General features: G+C 48.6%; 1 long non-coding RNA gene across 1 annotated transcript; it reads right to left on the bottom strand.

The window, feature by feature from the left end:
* Positions 1-1,532: 1,532 nt before the first annotated feature.
* On the bottom strand, positions 1,533-2,701 carry LOC129332945 (uncharacterized). The gene is made up of 3 exons (XR_008597357.1): positions 2,441-2,701; positions 2,069-2,120; positions 1,533-1,710 (listed from the first exon to the last, which is right to left on the bottom strand). It is a non-coding gene; the product is annotated as an uncharacterized LOC129332945 (long non-coding RNA).
* Positions 2,702-13,866: the final 11,165 nt, after the last annotated feature.

Raw genomic sequence — 13,866 nt, forward strand, 5'->3', positions numbered from 1 at the left:
TCTGGCAGCTGCATAGTTCATGGATAGGTTCAGCACAGCCCCCCCCCCCCGTCTCAGACCTGTGGGTTGGAGGGGAGGGGGCCGTGGTGGTTGGCTTCCTATGGCCCCAGGGCCCTCTTCCCTTGCGGGGATGCTGTGCTGCTCAAGTGCATCCTTGCGGGACGTGAACCCTTGGGCCTGGCTGTACATTGCGCCGTGGGACTGGGAATAAAGCTCATCTACACATGGACCCGTGTCTGCCTGCGATACTTTGGTGAACTGCCAGCCATATCCTGCCCTGGCACCATGAGCGCATGACCAGGCCCGCGGTGACAGCGCATCCCTTCCAAGGGGGGGGGGCTTAGGATGCACAAGGACTGGCCAGGGGCCGCTCTGGCATGTCTTCCATATTGCCCTAACGCACCTGCCCTGCCTGGCATGCCGCCCTGAGCTGGGGCAGTCACGCAACCTGCCATCGGGGGGCCCTCCCGGGCCTGGGGTGGCCACCCAGCCTGCATGGCCCGGCCGGGGAAGGGGCACGCTGTGGCAGCCAGCCGGGAGGCCTCGGGCTCCCGCATTTTAGCCACTTTGCGCAGCTGATGCGCTCTTCCACTGCCCCTGTGGGCGGGGCCAGCGGCCTTCCCTGCAGGATTGGCGGGGCTGGCAGCCTCGGAGTGGTTCCCCCCCCCGGCAGGGCAACGCGAGTGGCCACAATTGCTGAACGCAGGAGACGGCGCCGAGCCAGGGCGGAGCCACGCGCAGCCTCGGACACACCCCACCCCTCCCAACAACCATGGCCTGTTGGCGTGGGAGGCTGGCAACTGCTCCACGGGATTGGATGCGAGGCAGGACGCCCTGGGGTGGAATGACCAATGGGGCTGCTGCAGACGCCCGAGGGGCTGGACCCACTCTGGGAGGCGGCCGCTCATGGGACTGTGTTGCTGGGGCTGCGGCTGCGATGGGGGCGACCCTCCCCAGGCGCGCGAGACCTCCTGCCCGGGATATGGCATCCGCCTGCCACCACCCTGGATTCTCCATTGGTGGGGGCTAGGATTCCCGCGAGTGGACCGTTTCCCCTGCCATCTCCCGCTCCCTTGCAGCGGCAGCTCGCACCACCCTCTCCCTTGCTTATCGGGTGCCAGCTATTCTCCCCACCGGGGATTGATCCCCCTCCCCGCTCACATGCCCCGCCCCAACCCTCTACCTGGCCATAGATGCAGGGGAGTTAGCCGTGTTAGCCTGTGGTAGCGAATTCAAAAAGGGTCCCATAGCACCTTTAAAACTATCCAATTTTATTGTGGCATAGGCTTCTGAGAATCAAGTTCTCTTCAGCAGATGGGTGGTACAGACACTGGTCAAATACAGAGGAGGAGGGGGGGAGGAGGAGGGAGGGGGCGGGGAGGCAAGACGGGGTGTGTCGGATACATTTGTGGCAATGTGCAGGTGGGGAGATGTGACGGGAGTGTTGGGGGAGGGGCGGAGGACGAAGTCAGACTCGCAGACACAGAAAACAGTTGTTGTACATCTCGTTTTATTGCACTGGAAAGAGCGGGCTTGCGTTTAGGCTGGCGAGGGAGCCGGAGCATTCCACACAGCCCTCCTTCCCGCTCGGAGGGGCGGGGCTGGGATGCAGGCCGCGGCGCGACGGTGCTTCCTGGGCTGCAGCCAACCGTCCGTCAGAGATGTTTGGGGAGGGCGGGGCGCGGGGGAGCAGCCATGCCCTGGACGTGCCTGTGGGGGAAAAAGACACGTGTGGGCTTTGCCTCGTTCCACTGGCAAGGCAAGCCCCACACTCCGCCATCCGGGGGGGGGTTGCACATGGTCGAGGGCAGCAGCTGATGCATGACGGTCTGGTGAGGATGCACTCGGCCTTGGCAAGCCTTTACCTTTAAGGGAGAGAATGAGCTGGTCACAACAAACACCTGGCCACATGTGGTTTTCGAGGCGCCTGCCTCTGAGGCAGCCAGGGGCGGGCATGGTTGCCCCCCACCCCTGCTGGGCCTCACCCAAAGCAGCAAGTGAGCGGGTGGGTTCAGGTGAATGGGCGGTTTGCACTAATCTGCGGAATGCCCCCCCACCTCCTCCTTACCTGTCAGCGCTCTGTCGGTCATCACCAGGTGGGAGCGCAAGAGTCAGGGCACCTGCAAGGAAACGGGAGAGCATGCGGTTAATTTGCAAAGTGTCATTCCCTTCTGCCACGGAAGGGTTAGTTTGTTTGTGCTTAGTTAGAAGCAACTAGCATGCATCAGTTAGCTGTGGAGTCATTCTTTCTATCACGGTAGAAAGAGAGTTAGGCAGTTAGGCACCTCTTCCCCTTTATGCGAAGTTCCCCCAGTTTTTCGCAAAGTCCCCTGAGTGCATTCTGCGCCTGCCAATGTGAATGCCCTCAGCCCGTTTCGGTTTTCAAAGGGGCAATGCCACTCAGCAGACGGGCAGAGCCTCCGGCCGAGTGCTCACTTACCTGGGGGTTTGGGCGGTGCTGGCCGGATGTTTTGTAGGACGCGGTCGCAGGTGATTGGGTGCAGAGAGGGGGGCTCGTCCATGCCGGGCGCGCACGCTGATTGGTCCCCGGGATAGTTCTCATCCTATGCTCCTTCGGGCCATAGGGGCGGGGCGAGGCGCTCAGAGAGGGGGCTGATTTTTCGCCGTTCCATGGACGCCTATGGGCTACGCCTTCTTTTTCCGTGGCGTAGCTTTTTTGCGCCGCTGTGGGCGTTCCCGCTTCTGGAGGAGCTTAGGGAGCGGACTAACTCCGACCCCGCCTTGCTCCCCGCCCCCCCCTGCGTCGGCGTAGGGCTCTACGCCACTTCTGCGCCACCGCCCGGGCGCCTGTGGCTTGCACCGGTGCTGGCCCGCCGGCGGGCCAGCGCCGCGTCCCAGCGCGGGCGGAAGGCCACTTACGCGGGCGTACGGGCTAGATGCGCCCTCGCAAGCCTTAGTTCGGTTCCTGTTCACTTTCCGTGCCCTTCTTAGGATTGGGCTGTAAATCATACTAAAGAAACATAAAAGATAAACTACAATCATTTCAATCTTATAGTTATCAGTCAAATCCCATATCTATATAAAACTTGTATATATATATCCTTGAGTTTTCCCTTCTATTTAAATATTTTTATTCTCTTTTTTATCTATCTTCATTTCTAATAACAATTTTATTACAAATATATGTTGCCAATATCTTCTTTAACACTTTCTGTTTTAATTTAAATTTATTCTTAATTTTCCTCAGTGTCTCTGTGATAGACTTTAGTTCTTTCCGTATCAGTAAGGCTTCTCTTGGCAAGTCATTGAATATTTGCACAGGGGATCCATTAAATAAAAATGATCCAGTTATTTTAACCTTTTCGATTATCTTCATCCTTATTCTTTGGTTAGGAATTTCTATAATTATGTCCCTTGGTACTGATTTATTTCTATATTGCTTGATTGTTCCAACTCGATATGCTTTGGTGATTCGGGGGGCTATACCCTCCTCTAATTCAATTTGCTTTGCAAGCCAGCTTGTAATCACAGATGTTAAGTCCTCCTTTTGTGTAAAAAGCTCATCAATTCCTCTTAGTTTAAGGTGATTTTGTCTGACATTGATTTCAAGATTAATTAGTCTCTCTTGTTGGGTCTCGATGGTTTCTTGCAGCATTTTTATTTCACTTTGTGCAGCAGAGCTCATATCCAAGGCTCTGTCTGCTTTCTGATTTGCTGACTGCAGATCAAATTTTGTTTCAGCAAGTTGTGAAGTTAATGGGGCAATTAATTTAGACATTTGGTCTAGAATGTCAGTTTTCAGTTTTGCAAGCTGTGGATCCAGTATAATTTCAGAATTATTTACCTTTTCAGTCCCGTTCGTAAAGCTTCCGTCGGCCATTTTGGCCTGCTCCGTTTTTCCTTCTTCGCTTAGCAGTGTCTCTTTTGATGCCGAAAAGAATGATTCTAAGTTTTTAATTTATTCTTAATTTTCAACTATATTATATATATTTTATTTATATTCTCACTGAGACTCAAGGCAGATTACACAAATATTCTTATTGTTACTGTTATTCTGTATTATCAAGCAAAACATTGGCCCTGCCAACAAATTCCAGAACTTGGTTGTCCTTGAAATGAACTGTTGGACTCAAAAGAGAATTCATTTAAACGAAGTCCTCTTTAGAAACTCTGGGACCTTGTAACCCCTTGGAGACTAATGTTTTTATTCTAGTACGAGCTTTCATAGGCTAGAGAATGGAATGGGCTCTACTTCACAAAAGCTTACGCTAAAATAAAAATATGCTAGTCCTTAAGAGGCAATTATTTTTGTGACAGATTACTATGGCTACACCTCTAAAACAGTTCCAGAAACTCAGGGCCAAGCTACACATGACGAATGACACTTGAACGGCAAGTGGATTGAGTGGAGGGCAAGTGAACAGGGAGAAATACACTTGCCATTCAAGTGTCATTCGTCATGTGTAGCTTGGCCCTCAGATTCCCCCTGCCTTGATGGGCAAAGGCTTCACAATTTGAAAATTGTGTCACCTGCATAGGCTAGTGCATACACCAGCCCAGCTCTATCATTTCCAAGCAAACTAGCAAATTTTCACCTTCTATTTTGTGTCACATCAAAAACAGCCAGACCCCTGTTTTCTCATCTCAAGGTCTTTCTTTATCCCATAAGGTACTAATTTTCATTTCTCACCTTAGGAAGATCTGAGAGCCAGTTTATAATTAGACTGTCGAACTAGAAACTTGGATGTAAAGATTTAAATCCCCAATCAGGAATGGAGCTTGCTGGGAGAGCTAGGGACAATCACGCTCACTTTCTGCCTAACCCACCTCACAGGGTTATTGTAAGGAAAAGGGGGGGCCGTATTTGCTGCTGTAAGCTCTTTCGAAGGAGAGGGCATAAAAATGTATAATCAGTTTTTGAAGAGATAATGTTGTACACTCCAGCGCCTCTGATGAAGTGAGCTCTGACTCACAAAAGTTAATGATAGAATAAATTTCACTCGTCTATAAGGGGTACTACCGGACCTTTGATTTATACTGCCCGCTACAGCCATCCATCTAAATAGTTTTAGCCTTCTTCCTAAGAACGCCTCTAGGTGGTGATATCTTTCCACTAGTGCTCAGCTTCGATCTCACAAGCAGCAGCAACATTTATCGGAATTACATCCATATTAACAAAAACACTGGACACAACCAGGGTCGAATCCACATTACTCATTCTAAGTCGCGTGTTCCCCGCATTCCCCACTGCAATCCCGAGTGCCAGTCACATTACCTCATTAAACAGATGCATTTCATTCGCATTTCTCCCGAATATGTGGTCACAGGTTTTCAACGGGAGTTTCAGGGTGGCCGTGAACGGGCCAATGCGCAATTTACGCGTTTTTTTTAAAAGCCACCCCCCTTCCTGTCTCTCCGGCCGTTCCGAGAGTTCCTATTGGCTGATTCAACTTGCAAGTGCTCCGTAGTCTGCAAAAGACTGTTTTTGACTTCATAGCATTGGATTTATTGATTATGCTGTTTCTGAATCAAATCTGGTAGTTTGAAAAATCATTTTGGGGTGAATCCATCCTCAGAACGGACTCACGAAACTTCTTTTTTAACTGTTTTTTATTTTTTTTTATTTTATATTACTGTAATATCAAAATTATGAAATATTGAAATAATGACACTCCAAGGAAGTGAAACTTCAGTAAAATTCAGGCACTGAACTGTCCTGCATAGGAAATGCCCACAAAAGCTTCCCACATGCTTCCAAATTTCCAAAAAAAACCCTGAGAGAGAGCCATCAGTGCTGTCAGTGGGGGAAAGAGAGGCATCATTATCTTCAATGATGTTCCTTTATAAGGCAAGATCGAAATAACGGAAAAGTGCGCTCAAAAATTTTTTTTAAAAAAGGGCAGGAAAAAAAGGTCCTGCCCAAAAAAGCAGTTTTCGAGTGGCCGTGTGACCGGAGGGACGCGCGAGAAAGACGGATTGGAAGCAGGAATGTGAATGAAGAGGAAAAAATCGCGGATTGGAGGCAAACGGAAGATATCCGATAAACATGCGAGTAATGGGTGAATGTGGATTCGACCCAGAACTCAGTCTACAAATACACAACTCTCCTCATGGATGCAAGATACAAAAATTTAGCTACAGTTTCGATAACTTTTTGGTTCTGAGTAGCCAATAGGAAGATAACTTTACATTTATCAGATTTTCCAATTTGCTCTCTCAACAGCGGATCAATGAGTGTGGGATGTATATCATAGTAATAAGTACAATACAATCCCACTGCTGCCCATCACACCCCAATCGCCCCCAAGGCGAGGTTTGCCCGTTCAATATTCGAGATGATCTTAACAGACTAGAAAACCGGGCTAAAACTAACAAAATCAGGCTAAAATGAACAAAATGAATTTCAACAGAGATAAAGGTAAAATCCGGCATTTAGGTGGGAAAAATTAAAGGCACGCTTAGAGGATGGGGTAGACCTGTCTTTGCAGTAGTACGTGTGAAAAGGATCTAGGGGTCTGAGTAGATCATACGCTGAACATGAGTCAGCAATGTGACGCTGTATCTAAAATGTCAAATGCGATTTTGGACTGTATCAACAGGAGTATAGTGTCCAGATCACGTAAGGTGATGGTATCGCTTTATAGTGATGGTTAGACCTCACCAAGCGTATTGTGTTCAGTTTTGGGAACCATAGTTTAAGAAGGATATAGACAAGCTGGAGTGAGTCCAGAGGAGGGCAACGAAGATGGTGAGGGGTCTGGAGACCGAGTCCTATGAGGAAAGCCTGAAGGAGCTCGGTATGTTTAGCCTGGAGAGAAGACGACTGAGAGGTGATATGATAACCATCTTCAAGTACTTGAAGGGCTGTTGTGTAGAGGATGGAGCAGAGTTGTTTTCCGTCGCCCCAGAAGGTCGGACCAGAACCAACGGGTTAAAATTAAAGCAAAAGAGTTTTCAGCTAGACATTAGGAAGAACTTCCCGACAGTTAGAGCGGTCCCTCAGTGGAACAGGCTTCCTTGGGAGGGGGTGGGCTCTCCTTCCTCGGAGGTATTTAAGAAGAGACAAGATGGTCACCTGGCAGCTATGATGAGTCTCTGACTCAATATGACTGTGCACAGATCAAGAGAGGGAGTGAACGGAGGAGCTGGTGCTCGGCTCTCATGGCCTTTTCTTACATGCCCAGGGTAATGCCGATCACCACTTTGGTGTCAGCAAGAAAATTTCCTCCAGGCCTGATTGGCTGGGGATCCTGGATGTTTTCTACCTTCCTCTGGGCATAGAGCAGAGGTTGGGGCGGGGAGATAGCTGTGAATTTCCTGCGTTGTCCAGGGGGCTGGACTAGATGACCCTTCGGACCCTTCCAGCTTTATGTTTCTATGTGGTCATCATGCAAGCATGGAACCCAGGGGAATACTGACCCATGCCAGGGGGGCTGCTGCACGCTTTGCATATAGGCTTCCATCCTGATTTCAAAAGCCTGTATAAAACCGTGATTGCCCAAAGAACATCAGAGGAGGTCTGTAGGATCAAACCCAAAAGGCCACGCCAACACGGCTGTCTTCTATTGAATCAGATCATTGGCTCATCAAAGTCAATACTGTCCACTCAGACCAGGAGTGGCTCTCCAGGGTCTCAGGCGGAGATCTTTCCTGTCACCTCCTACATGCTGCTTTTAACTGGAGAAGCCGGGGATTGAACCAGGGGCCTCCTGCATGCCAAGCAGAGGCTCTTCCACAGAGCCACAGCCCCTTCCCACGTAACCCAGCAACCTGTTTCCAACAGTGGCCAGCCAGGTGCTTCTAGGAAGCCCAGAAGCAGAGCATGAAAGCATCTGTTCTCCCTGTTATTTGCCACAAAGGTATACTTCTGCTGAACATGGAGGTTCCATTGTGCCACCATGGTGAATAACAATATCAATAACGGACCTAACACTGCTCAAGACTTCTTCTTGCACTCCCTTTTATAGTCAGCTAAGCCAGCTCTTGCAGGGAGATGTCATCCAAATGTTTTCTTTCCCTTTTTTGCTTCCACTTTTCCCTTAATATATCTGGCAAACCGGAAAGGCAAAATATTCAGATTCTCAGGTTTTTTCTTGTATTCCTCTTCAAGTATCCATGAGAGAGAGAGAGATACATAGAGTCAGTAAATAAGTAAGTAAGTGAAAGGAAGGAGGGAAGGAGGGAAGGAAGGAGGAAGGAAGGAAGGAGGAAGGAAGGAAGGAGGGAAGGAGGGAAGGAAGGAAGGAAGGAGGAAGGAAGGAGGAAGGAGGGAAGGAAGGAAGGAAGGAAGGAGGGAAGGAAGGAGGAAGGAAGGAGGAAGGAAGGAAGGAGGGAAGGAAGGAGGAAGGAAGGAGGGAAGGAGGGAAGGAAGGAGGAAGGAAGGAAGGAGGGAAGGAAGGAGGGAGGAAGGAGGGAAGGAAGGAGGGAAGGAGGGAAGGAAGGAGGAAGGAAGGAGGGAAGGAAGGAGGGAGGGAAGGAAGGAGGAAGGGAAGGAGGAAGGAAGGAGGAAGGAGGGAAGGAGGAAGGAAGGAAGGAGGGAAGGAAGGAGGGAGGGAAGGAAGGAGGAAGGAAGGAGGAAGGAGGGAGGGAGGAAGGAAGGGAGGGAGGAAGGAGGGAGGGAGGGAGGAAGGAAGGAGGGAGGGAAGGAAGGAGGAAGGAAGGAGGGAGGAAGGAGGGAGGAAGGAAGGAAGGAAGGAGGAAGGAAGGAAGGAGTCTCCCCAGTTACTAGATCAAATTTATTTATTTATTTATTTATTTATTTATTTATTTATTTATTTATTTATTTATTTATTTAATCGCATTTCTAGACCGCCCTCCCCATCAGATGGGCTCAGGGCGGTTTAACAACAGCTTAAAACAATAAAACATTATAAAAACTTTAAAACATATCAAACAATTAAAATAGGCGGGTATAAAATATTAAAATACAGCATTGTCCTGCATGGGTGGTGGAGGGTCTTCAGTGGTATGGCCGGCGAGAGGACAGCCCAGCCCCCACCAAATGCCTGGTGGAACATCTCTGTCTTGCAGGCCCGGCGGAAAGATAACAAATCCTGCCGGGCCCTAGTTTCCTCAGACAGAGAGTTCCACCAGGTCGGAGCCAGAAGTGAGAAGGCCCTGGCTCTGGCAGAGGCCAGGCGGACCTCCCTGGGGCCAGGGACCATCAGCAAGTTCTTAGTGGCTGATCGAAGCGACCTCCGGGGAACATATGGGGAGAGGCAGTCCCGAAGGTATGCTGGGCCCAGTCCGCATAGGGCTTTATAGGTCAACACCAAAACCTTGAACTGTACCCGGTACTCAAATCTGGTTAGGTTAGGTAGCCCTTAGGGAGGCTGCCATTTTTTCTTCAGTCTGCTTTTGTCTTAGCAGGGAGATTTCATTCTGAAGGTCCGACTTGAAGTTTCACATTTTTAGCCTCCTTCTTAAGATCTGCAAGGTGGGGGAGAAATATTTCAATTTTCCGCTCAAATCCAGAACATTTGTTCAGGGCCCCCATATCCATCAGGTTCCTGTATCCAGCAGTCTGCGGGCCCTGGAGCAGGTCTGACATGCTTGGTACCTCCAAGGTCACAGACTCCACCCCCTACCTACTAAGCTCCACCCTCTTCTGCCAGGCACTCTCGAGCTCTGCCCAGGCGTCTTCAAGAGGTCTGACCTCTTACTCATGCCTGGAGGAGGGAGTTTAATTCTACAAGTGCAGATATCAACGCAAACAGAACTGTTTCCCATGATCTCATTACTGAAGGAACGAATTGAGCCTACAGAATTGCTTGTATTTCTCTATAAGAACTTTTTGAAGACACAGAAGAGTTCTAGTGGCTGTGTAGAGTTGTAAATAGGATAGCGTCAGAGTTTTTTGACAAGCAGCTAAAAACCCAGCACCGCTTTTTAATGACATTGCTTCTGTTTGTTTTCATCATGTTTTATTTTATTTATTTTTTATTTATTCATGTCACTACGTTTTATTTTGCAAGCCACCTCAAACACGTTGCCTGGTGAGGCAGAGTTGAAATACACACCCAAACCTGTGAGTAAATGTTATTAAACAAAGTGAAGCTTTCTTCTGAATAAATATGCGTAGGATTGGGCTCTTCTAGCATGACCATGGCTTTTTCCCATTGCAGCCACAAGCCGGAAAGTAATTTGGAACAAGTCCATTTGTGTATGTGTGCATATTGATGAGGTGCCGCTGTGCAGGTGAGTCAGGCAGCCAAGAAGAGTGTTTGCCTTTGGGACAGAAAACTGCTTGTCTTCTTGTCCCAGAGGCTGAGAGCAGAACCACAAGTGACAAAAGGCACAGGTTGGACACTAGTCAGCTTCCCTCAAGTTTTGATGGGAAATGTAGGCATCCTGGTCTTGCAGCTTGGCTCTCCGACTGCTGTCCAACGAACTTTTCAACTGTCACTTGTCCAACATTCCGCCAAGCTGCCTACATTTCCCATCAAAACTTGAGGGAAGCTGGCAAGGGTCCAATCTGTGCTTTTTGTCACTTGTGGTTCTGCTCTGAGTGTCAGGCTATGGATGACAGGCCATGGTAGATAGAACCCTGTACCCTTGCAGCAAGAAGTCCAGGTTCTTGGTTAAAAGGTTTTATTCAGGAATCAAACCATTTCCATAGATATGTCCAGGGCTCATTTCGAGGGGGAATGCGCAGGAACACAGTTTTGGCAGTTCCCCAAAGAGGTCACATGACAGGTGGCCCCGCCCACCAGACTCTTGGCCATTTTGGGCTCATTTTGGCTTGGATTGGGGCCAAAATGGCCCAGATCGGGCCTCTGACAAGTGGTGGATCACTCTCCCACTTAGCAGCTGCCCGATTCTGACCATTTTGGGCTCCTTTCCAGCCATTTTCAGCCCCTTTTTGCCATTTTGGGCCCAATTTCGGCCCTGAATGGCTAGGATTGGGTCCAAAACAGCCAGGATAGGTGAGGTCAGGGGGTGTGGCATATGCAAATCATTTATGCCAATGACACACTTCTGGTGATGGCAAGGAGCGTGGCATATGCTAATGAGTTATGCTAATGAGTTCCTCCCGCTCTTTTTCTACGAAATGACCCCTGGATATGTCCATAGGATTACTCAGCAGCAAGGTAAGCAGCTAAGCAGGTAGACAGTAACTTGACAGAAATGATAGCTTGGGACAAATCCCTTCCTCTTAAGCACAATTACTCCTTCCCCCTCCCAACAGAAAATATTATTTTGAGTGCGAAAAAGATCTGGGAACTTCTTACACAGTTTACATAAGAGAGTCTTGCTACAAGTGACATTTTACACGTGAAGGATAAAGGATCATTTTCGCAAGTCTTTCTGGGAACTGAAGTTCCTCTCCCCCACCCCTTTTCCTTCTGTTCCTTCCCCTCGCTGCCTGAAGAGACAGAGAGAGCCTGCGGCAACATCAGCGTTTGCAAATCGTCTTGCTGGGGGGCGGGGGGGGGAATGCTCCGAAGAAAGCTGAGAAAGTTGCAGCTGCCTGCCCCAAAGATCATTGAGAGCAGGCTTGCGACTGGAGGAACGATTTGCAAAAGTTGCTGTTGCCGCAGGCTTTCTCCGTCTCTTCAGGCAACGAGGGGAAGGAACAGAGGAAAAGGGGTGGGGGAGAGGAACTTCAGTTCCCAGAAAGACTTGCGAAAATGATCCTTTATCCTTCATGTGTAAAATGCCACTTGTAGCAAGGCTCTCAGTCTAGACGTTATGGAAGGCATAAGATTAAACTGCAACATGAAACAGTTGCAAGGTCGAAGCACGGGGAGCTTCACAGATAAGACACCTGCATTCAGTATGCCTGTGAAAGCGAGACAATTATGGCACTTGCAATATGACATTAAGACACAGCATTCACATTGGTTCACAGTAACAAGATAGAATGAAACAATGGCATGGATGTAGGGGTACAGACATGACACTGAGACCGCTTCTGCATGCCAAACTTACTCCTCAATTTTCAAGAAACCGGGCCCAAACTAATGCAACAGACTTGGTCATGTTCCCTCCACACCTGTTCCAAGTAATGGTGAGGTGGTGTTTGTCTATTTATTCTGCTCCATATTAAAATAAATCAGGATTCAGAGCTCTGGTGCTGTTGTCACCAACGGCATCACTGGTGGAGTCACAGTGGCGTCCCTTCTAAAAACTGTTTTTCTTTTTTGGCATGTGAAATTCGATGCATTGCTATTCCCAGAATTTCTCCTCCATCTCTCTCTTTTTTTATCTGATTGTCTGATTCGGACTCTACTCTTCCCCCTATACAATATTTTCCAACCCCTATGAACACGGAAAAATGAAAGCAATGGAAGCAATAAAACAATGGGGAATCGCGCACTTCCAACACTCTTGTAACCATTGGTGCATCAATCCAACAAATTAAAAAATAAAGATAAAAGAGGAGGGGGAGTGAGGAAGAAGGGAGGGGGAGGGACGGAAAGGATGGGAGAGGGAGTGCCTGGGACAGACAAGAGTAGTCGATCACAAAGAAGTGGGCTGGCAGGAGGCAGAAGGGGCCCAGAAGAGGATGAAACACTAACAGCGAAATCCTAAGAAGAATTACTCCAGTCTAAACCCGTTGAAGTCAATGGGCTTAGCACCTGGAGTATTGTGTGCAGTTCTGGAGGCCTCACTTCAAAAAAGGATGTGGACAAAATCGAGAGGGTGCAGAGGAGAGCGACGAGGATGATCAGGGGTCTGGAGACTGAGCCCTACGAGGAAAGGCTGAGGGCCTTGGGAATGTTTAGTCTGGAGAAGAGGAGGTTGAGGGGGGACATGATTGCTCTCTTTAAATATCTGAAAGGCTGTCATCTGGCGGAGGGCAAGGAGCTGTTCCAGGTGGCAGCAGAGGATAGGACCCAAAACAATGGGCTTAAATTACATGCACAAAGGGACCGGCTGGATATTAGGAAGAACTTTTTCACGGCCAGAGGAGTTCAAAGGTGGAATCAGCTGCCTAGGGAGGTGGTAAGCTCCCCTTCATGGACAGTTTTCAAGAAGAGGCTGGATGGATCTTTGTCAGGGATGCTTTAGGCTGATCCTGCACTGGGCAGGGGGTTGGACTAGATGGTCTGTATGGCCCCTTCCAACTCTATGATTCTATGATTCTGTGATTCTGTGGAGTAACTCTGCTTGGGATTGCACTGTAAACGCTGGAATAAAGATTATGCAAATGGGAACGAGCCAACTGGAAAATGGTCTTTAAAAAAAGTTGTGAGAAAAATGCCCTGAGAAAACCTGAAGCCGACTCCCGGGCGGGAGATACTGCTGCAAAGGTGTGGAACACACTGGAAAAGGTGCAACTCCCCAACCAGCGATTGGGGAGTTGCACCTTTTCCAGTGCGTTCCACACCTTCGCAGCAGTATCTCCCGCCCAAGAATCGGCTTCCTGGCTTGCTCACGCCATCGGGGTTACTTGATGAATGAATGAAGAGAGCATTGCTCCAATTATCTTGAAGACTTTTTAGTCCGTGGACTCAGTGGTGGACTGTCTAATTCCATTCCTTATATGTATCCATGTGTTGTAAGGAAACAATGTATTAGCACCTGCACTTTATTATTACTAAATATTTTGATTACTATTCTTAGTGGTTCTATTTTTGGATGCTGCATGGTGCACTTTAAGGATCTATGACATTTGTTTCTGCCGCTGTAGGTTTTCTTTTACTGTTGTTAAGTTTACTACGTGGTCGTGCCCCTCGTCTTTTTCTACTTCTGAGAAAACCTGAGGCAAAGCCGCATAAAAGCCAGACTGACTACGAATTGCACAAAAAAAGGTGCAGATAGCTGCAAATAAATTGATGTAGTTGGGGAAATGAACTAGCAAAATTAACCCGTGCAGAAAGGTCTGACTCTTGGCCAGAGGGATTTAACCAAGAAAGCTGTAAAAACAACATGCAAGATCGCATAGAATGCCTCAACAGT

Source organism: Eublepharis macularius, chromosome 6 (assembly GCF_028583425.1).
Source record: "Eublepharis macularius isolate TG4126 chromosome 6, MPM_Emac_v1.0, whole genome shotgun sequence".
Taxonomy (NCBI): Eukaryota; Metazoa; Chordata; class Lepidosauria; order Squamata; family Eublepharidae; genus Eublepharis; species Eublepharis macularius.